At 45.6% G+C, this 8931-nt stretch overlaps 1 long non-coding RNA gene across 1 annotated transcript in view; it reads right to left on the bottom strand.

The window, feature by feature from the left end:
* Positions 1-1282: 1282 nt before the first annotated feature.
* Positions 1283-8931, bottom strand: part of LOC134911146 (uncharacterized) — a 50924-nt gene continuing 43275 nt past the window's right edge. The window contains exon 3 of the long non-coding RNA XR_010176351.1: positions 1283-1539. This is a non-coding gene — a long non-coding RNA (uncharacterized LOC134911146). The remainder of the gene's footprint in view (positions 1540-8931) is intronic.

The raw sequence follows: 8931 nt of genomic DNA, 5'->3' as shown, positions 1-8931 counted from the left end.
CTAATGCATCAGACTAGTCCAGGAACACATCTCATATGGTGTCAGACTGGTCCAGGCACACATCTCGTATGGCGTCAGACTAGTCCAGGCACACATCTCCTATGGTATCACAGACTAGTCCAGGCACACATCTCCTATGGCATCAGACTAGTCCAGGCACAGATCTCCTATGGTGTCACAGACTAGTCCATGCACACATTTTCTATGGTGTCAGACTAGTCCAGGCACACATCTCCTATGGTGTCACAGACTAGTCCAGGCACACATTTCCTATGGCGTCAGACTAGTCCAGGCACACATCTTCTATGGTGTCACAGACTAGTCCAGGCACACATCTCGTATGGTGTCAGACTAGTCCAGGCACACATCTCCTATAGCGTCAGACGAGTCCAGGCACAGATCTCCTATGGCGTCAGACTAGTCCATGCACACATCTTCTATGGCGTCAGCACAGATCTCCTATGGTGTCAGACTATTCCAGGCACAGATCTTCTATGGCGTCAGACTAATCCAGACACACAACTCCTATGGTGTCAGACTAGTCCAGGCACACATCTTGTATGGTGTCACAGACTAATCCAGGCACACTTCTTCTATGGCGTCAGGCTAGTCCAGGCACACATCTTCTATGGTGTCAGACTAGTCCAGGCACACATCTCCTATGGTGTCAGACTAGTCCAGGCACACATCTCCTATGGTGTCAGACTAGTCCAGGCACACATCTCCTATGGTGTCGGACTAGTCCAGGCACACATCTCCTATGGCATCAGACTAGTCCAGGCACGCATCTTCTATGGTGTCAGACTAGTCCAGGCACACATCTCCTATGGTGTCGGACTAGTCCAGGCACACATCTCCTATGGCATCAGACTAGTCCAGGCACGCATCTTCTATGGTGTCAGACTAGTCCAGGCACACATCTCCTATGGTGTCGGACTAGTCCAGGCACACATCTTGTATGGTGTCACAGACTAATCCAGGCACACTTCTTCTATGGCGTCAGGCTAGTCCAGGCACACACCTAATATGGCATCAGACTAGTCCAGGCACACATCTTCTATGGTGTCAGACTAGTCCAGGCACACATCTCCTATGGCGTCGGACTAGTCCAGGCACACATCTCCTATGGTGTCAGACTAGTCCAGGCACGCATCTTCTATGGTGTCAGACTAGTCCAGGCACACATCTCCTATGGTGTCGGACTAGTCCAGGCACACATCTCCTATGGTGTCAGACTAGTTCAGTATATCCCCACATTCCTTTAATATATTATATATATTCGTATATCCCCACATTCCTTTAATGTTAGTGTTTTCCCGCGTTATGAGCAGTCCACGTACTAATGGCGCACCTCGACCTCACTTCCGGCGGAAGTCCGTTATTCCGCCGGCTCTCACTTCCGGCCATCCACATGCTCCAAAGGTTATGCCGGCGGAAGTGCGCTGTCCGTACGTTCTTCCGATGTCTGTCACGTGACCGGAAGTGGGATATATTTGTGTGGCTCATCTTCAACTGGATTGTTGCAATGTTTTGATGTCCCTATTAAGCGCCATTTTGGAGAAGCCCGTTCGTATTCAGTAACATGATAAAAAAGAGAATAAAAATGAACAAAATCAGTAAAACATCTTCCTATCTTCATGTACACATTAATACCACTAAAATTAAACAAATATAGACGGGAATACAACGTATTTTTTAACTTAATGGTCAGAATCTCCCATATTTATTGATCCTAATCCAGCGCCATTTTAATGGAGCCAATTCATATTTGTCTAATACAGTCGATAAAACACCATAATATCCTCTTCAAGAAAAACATAATCACAATATTAAAGGACGAAATAAGCTTGACTTTGCTCATAAAAACCATTTGGTCTCAAAGTCTTTGTTGAGACCCATAGGTTCTAGAGTCTTATAAGTAAAGATAGCTTGCATCTCCGTTTTTGCTAATTTTTTGTGCCGATCCCCCCCTTTTACATCTGACGGCACTTTTATTATTGCATAGAAATTCAATATATTCTTGGGGTCACAATTATGGACTTTCTTAAAATGTGCTGCTAACGCATGAGTATCTAAACCCGCACTGGAATGACACATAAGAGCAGGTCACAACCCCACGCGCCACACCACTTTCCCGCACAGACACTGAGGAGACACGTCCTCTCACTGCACTCTCCAGGACTGGAGTGAAGATGGCGGCGACACGCGGCTCCTTATGTGGAATCCAAAACCCACGAGAATCCGACAGTGGGATGATGACGTTTTGCCTCATTCTGGTTTCTGAGTCTGGTGGGAAAACCCGAGCCGGACTCGGATCTGGGCTCGGGACGTGATGTTTGGTAGGGTTCGGTTCTCAGGGAACCGAACCCGCTCATCTCTAGTTTGAACATAAATAATTTGCTTTGGTCTTGAACCACCAATCCAAGGCACCCCTTCAAGAGCTTTGTGGCACCCCAAGCTGCCTATGCACACAGTTTGGAAACCACTGATATTGATGTTGTTTCTTCCCTCTAGTGCCTCCACCCAAGTCCCATGTTTTTTAAATTATCTATGGCAGAGGTTTTCAAACGCCAACATCAAGGCACCCCAACAGTCCAGGCTTTAGGTATATCCATGCTTGGCCACAGATGACTCAATTAGCACCTCAGTTAATTTGCTTTAACCATCTGTGCTGAGCCATGAATATATCTATAACCTGGCCCGTTGGGGTGCCTCGAGGAACGCATTTGAGAAACTGATCTACGGAGTGGACCTGGACCTCTTGCATGCGGTTCCACCCAGAAATGCCAATTTAGCGCTGTAGAGAGGCGGCTTAGATGTGCATGCATTTGTAAAGAGTTGCCTCTCATTGGTGAGTCTGCATTACATAACTAATAAAACTAAACAGCACCTGCGCTCCTTAACACCCCCAAACCCCTCCCCCCGTCCCCACCTCCTTACAGCTCCTGGTGTTATATTTACTAAAAGTCAATTTTGGGAAGCACTTTATGAATCTACAAAATCGATTGAAATCAATTCATTTTAAGTTTCTAACTTTTGGAAAATTTTCTGATTTACAAAAAATCGATTTTGCATTGGATTTTCAAATCAAATTCGATGTGGATTCATGTTTGGAAGGGATTTTGAGTTGAATTTATGAAATACTTTACCAATTCATACCTCAAATCCCCATTAAAATCCCCAGCAAAATTGAATGCAAAATCGAACAGAACTTCCTCATTGCTTCCTATTGGTCTAAATATATCACATGCAAAGGGGAAGCACTCTCATTACATTGTTTTATACATGAAAACCTAAGTGATGATTTTTTTTTTTGTATAATACTTACAGCTAAAATAGTTGACAATAAGTTTAGCTCTAATCTGCCTTCAACTTTCTGTGCACACAGTCATTTGTGTAAAAAACCTCTGCCTGCTCCATATTTATTACATAATTTGGGGGAGTGGTTTATTTTTTGCGTGATTGTGCAATAGATGGCAGCAGAACAAAATGTCGAACATTTTTGCAACATGATATAATAATATGCCTTTCGGAAAAAAAAAAACAGCAACCACAAAGATGCATTCTGTCATGGATTGGGTGGCTGTATGTGCCTCTTTTTACTTATGCTCAACAGGAGTTTGTGGATTTGACAATGGAGTCAGAAGCCAAGAGCAAAAAGCATAGCCTAAATAACCTTTTTGGTGGAAGAAGAACAAATGAAAACAATATAGTAACATTTACTGTTATCTGCTTTATTGGCACATACTAGTATCTTACACAACAACCATCCCCCTGGCATTTGTCCCACAAGTTTTTTTTGCAGACATGTATGTAGGCATCAAAGGTTGAATTAGGGTGGCCATGATTTTAAATGTATATATATTTTCCAGCCAAATTGGCCAATATTGTGCTCTGGTGCTATCTATTGCACATTAATGGAATAAGTACGATGTCTATAAGTATAAATATGTGCATTATTCAACTCATTAAGCTGCTGATGGTGCTCTGATTGAACCTCTAGGGTTATCTCAGTCATGTGGTGATTTGCATTGTGCAGGTAGGTGCACAACATACCATAACATTGGGCATCCATTGTTGATACTTTCACACTGCCCTACATGCTTTTAGGTACTTAAAAGGTCATCACTATAAATTTCCTACCATTAGAATGGGTTTAGAAGCAAAAATCAAATGTCTATCATCATTCTAAACATTTGGGGATTTGAGGTTCGATGTGGAATTCGATTTATAGTTCAATTTCAAATTGAACTTCAGTAAATGAGGGGATTTCATGTTGGGCTTTGGGATAAAAATCGATGTTTTTCAGAAATTAAATTTCTATTGGGATGTTAGTTGAATCTGCCTTTAGAATTGATTTGACATTTGATTTGGTCTTTAGTAAATCTGATCAATCCAAATAGAATAGAAATCAAATTGAAACAGAATGCCAAATCCCTTGAATCACCAAAATCGAACTTTAGTAAATTTTGCCCCTGGTCTGGTCCTGCACAGATTGGGTGGATGCTTCAAAGTAATATTCAAATCCCCCAGGACCTACACTAATTCATTGGTCATCTGACCCACGTCTTCAATAAAAAGAAACAATATGTTTGTTTTCTTATTTTCATTTATGCTCTGTTTATTTTATGTAACGTTTAATAGAAGAATTTATGTTAACTGTTGATCTTAGTTTTTTCTTGCAATCTATTATACCTGTATAATCTCTTATCGTGTCAGACTAGTCCAGGCACACATATCCTATGCTGTCAGACTAGTACAGGCACACATCTCCTATGGTGTCAGACTAGTCCAGGCACACACCTCCTATAGCATCAGATTAGTCCAGGCACACATCTCCTATGGTGTCAGACTAGTCCAGGCACACATCTCCTATGGTGTCAGACTAGTCCAGGCACACATCTCCTATGGTGTCAGACTAGTCCAGGCACAAATCTCCTAATGCATCAGACTAGTCCAGGAACACATCTCATATGGTGTCAGACTGGTCCAGGCACACATCTCGTATGGCGTCAGACTAGTCTAGGCACACATCTCCTATGGTATCACAGACTAGTCCATGCAAACACCACCTATGGCGTCAGACTAGTCCAGGCACAGATCTCCTATGGTGTCACAGACTAGTCCATGTACACATTTTCTATGGTGTCAGACTAGTCCAGGCACACATCTCCTATGGTGTCACAGACTAGTCCAGGCACACATTTCCTATGGTGTCAGACTAGTCCAGGCACACATCTTCTATGGTGTCACAGACTAGTCCAGGCACACATTTCCTATGGCGTCAGACTACTCCTGGCACACATCTTGTATGGTGTAACAGACTAGTCCAGGCACACATCTCGTATGGTGTCAGACTAGTCCAGGCACACATCTCCTATAGCGTCAGACTAGTCCAGGCACAGATCTCCTATGGCGTCAGACTAGTCCATGCACACATCTTCTATGGCGTCAGCACAGATCTCCTATGGCGACAGTCTAGTCCAGTCACAGATCTCCTATGGCATCAGACTAGTCCAGTCACATATCTCATATGGTTTCAGACTAGTTCAGGCACACATCTTGTGTGGTGTCACAGACTAGTCCAGGCACACATCTCCTATGGTGTCAGACTAGTCCAGGCACACATCTCCTATGGTGTCAGACTAATCCAGGCACACATCTCCTATGGTATCAGACTAATCCAGGCACACATCTCGTATTGCATTAGACTAGTCCAGGCACACATTTCCTATGGCGTCAGACTAGTCCAGGCACACTTCTCCTATGGTGTCACAGACTAGTCCAGGCACACATTTCCTATCGCGTCAGACTAGTCCAGGCACACATCTTGTATGGTGTCACAGACTAGTCCAGGCACACATCTCGTATGGTGTCAGATTAGTCCAGGCACACATCTCGTATGGTGTCACAGACTAGTCCAGGCACACATCTCCTATGGCGTCAGACTAGTCCAGGCACACATCTCCAATGGTGTCACAGACCCTAGTCCAGGCACACATTTCCTATGGCGTCAGACTAGTCCAGGCACAGATCTCCTACGGCGTCAGTCTAGTCCATGCACACATCTTCTATGGCGTCAGCACAGATCTCCTATGGCGTCAGTCTAGTCCAGGCACAGATCTCCTATGGCATCAGTCTAGTCCAGGCACATATCTCATATGGTGTCAGACTAGTTCAGGCACACATCTTGTATGGTGTCACAGACTAGTCCAGGCACACATCTCCTATGGTGTCAGACTAGTCCAGGCACACATCTTGTATGGTGTCAGACTAGTCCAGGCACACATCTCCTATGGTATCAGACTCATCCAGGCAAACATCTTGTATTGTGTCAAACTAGTCCAGGCACACATCTCCTATGGTGTCACAGACTAGTCCAGGCACACACCACCTATGGCGTCTGACTAGTCCATGCACACATCTTCTGTGGCGTCAGCACAGATCTCCTATGGTGTCAGACTAGTCCAGGCACACACCTCCTATAGCATCAGATTAGTCCAGGCACACATCTCCTATGGTGTCAGACTAGTCCAGGCACACATCTCGTATGGTGTCAGACTAGTCCAGGCACAAATCTCCTAATGCATCAGACTAGTCCAGGAACACATCTCATATGGTGTCAGACTGGTCCAGGCACACATCTCGTATGGCGTCAGACTAGTCCAGGCACACATCTCCTATGGTATCACAGACTAGTCCATGCAAACACCACCTATGGCGTCAGACTAGTCCAGGCACAGATCTCCTATGGTGTCACAGACTAGTCCATGCACACATTTTCTATGGTGTCAGACTAGTCCAGGCACACATCTCCTATGGTGTCACAAACTAGTCCAGGCACACATTTCCTATGGCGTCAAACTAGTCCAGGCACACATCTTCTATGGTGTCACAGACTAGTCCAGGCACACATTTCCTATGGCGTCAGACTACTCCTGGCACACATCTTGTATGGTGTCACAGACTAGTCCAGGCACACATCTCGTATGGTGTCAGACTAGTCCAGGCACACATCTCCTATAGCGTCAGACTAGTCCAGGCACAGATCTCATATGGCGTCAGACTAGTCCATGCACACATCTTCTATGGCGTCAGCACAGATCTCCTATGGCGACAGTCTAGTCCAGTCACAGATCTCCTATGGCATCAGACTAGTCCAGTCACATATCTCATATGGTTTCAGACTAGTTCAGGCACACATCTTGTGTGGTGTCACAGACTAGTCCAGGCACACATCTCCTATGGTGTCAGACTAGTCCAGGCACACATCTCCTATGGTGTCAGACTAATCCAGGCACACATCTCATATGGTATCAGACTAATCCAGGCACACATCCCGTATTGCATCAGACTAGTCCAGGCACACATTTCCTATGGCGTCAGACTAGTCCAGGCACACTTCTCCTATGGTGTCACAGACTAGTCCAGGCACACATTTCCTATCGCGTCAGACTAGTCCAGGCACACATCTTGTATGGTGTCACAGACTAGTCCAGGCACACATCGCGTATGGTGTCAGATTAGTCCAGGCACACATCTCGTATGGTGTCACAGACTAGTCCAGGCACAGATCTCCTACGGCGTCAGTCTAGTCCATGCACACATCTTCTATGGCGTCAGCACAGATCTCCTATGGCGACAGTCTAGTCCAGTCACAGATCTCCTATGGCATCAGACTAGTCCAGTCACATATCTCATATGGTTTCAGACTAGTTCAGGCACACATCTTGTGTGGTGTCACAGACTAGTCCAGGCACACATCTCCTATGGTGTCAGACTAGTCCAGGCACACATCTCCTATGGTGTCAGACTAATCCAGGCACACATCTCCTATGGTATTAGACTAATCCAGGCACACATCTCGTATTGTATCAGACTAGTCCAGGCACACATTTCCTATGGCGTCAGACTAGTCCAGGCACACTTCTCCTATGGTGTCACAGACTAGTCCAGGCACACATTTCCTATCACGTCAGACTAGTCCAGGCACACATCTTGTATGGTGTCACAGACTAGTCCAGGCACACATCTCGTATGGTGTCAGATTAGTCCAGGCACACATCTCGTATGGTGTCACAGACTAGTCCAGGCACACATCTCCTATGGCGTCAGACTAGTCCAGGCACACATCTCCAATGGTGTCACAGACTAGTCCAGGCACACATTTCCTATGGCGTCAGACTAGTCCAGGCACAGATCTCCTACGGCGTCAGTCTAGTCCATGCACACATCTTCTATGGCGTCAGCACAGATCTCCTATGGCGTCAGTCTAGTCCAGGCACAGATCTCCTATGGCATCAGTCTAGTCCAGGCACATATCTCATATGGTGTCAGACTAGTTCAGGAACACATCTTGTATGGTGTCACAGAATAGTCCAGGCACACATCTCCTATGGTGTCAGACTAGTCCAGGCACACATCTTGTATGGTGTCAGACTAGTCCAGGCACACATCTTGTATGGTGTCAGACTAGTCCAGGCACACATCTCCTATGGTATCAGACTCATCCAGGCACACATCTTGTATTGTGTCAGACTAGTCCAGGCACACATCTCCTATGGTGTCACAGACTAGTCCAGGCACACACCACCTATGGCGTCTGACTAGTCCATGCACACATCTTCTGTGGCGTCAGCACAGATCTCCTATGGCGTCAGTCTAGTCCAGGAACAGATCTCCTATGGCATCAGACTAGTCCAGGCACATATCTCATATGGTGTCAGACTAGTTCAGGCACACATCTTGTCTGGTATCACAGACTAGTCCAGGCACACATCTCCTATGGTGTCAGACTATTCCAGGCACAGATCTTCTATGGCGTCAGACTAATCCAGACACACATCTCCTATGGTGTCAGACTAGTCCAGGCACACATCTTGTATGGTGTCACAGACTAATCCAGGCACACTTCTTCTATGGCGTCAGGCT

The sequence above is a fragment of the Pseudophryne corroboree genome, chromosome 4 (assembly GCF_028390025.1).
Source record: "Pseudophryne corroboree isolate aPseCor3 chromosome 4, aPseCor3.hap2, whole genome shotgun sequence".
In the NCBI taxonomy this organism is placed as follows: domain Eukaryota; kingdom Metazoa; phylum Chordata; class Amphibia; order Anura; family Myobatrachidae; genus Pseudophryne; species Pseudophryne corroboree.
This window is presented reverse-complemented; position numbering and strand designations above follow the sequence as displayed.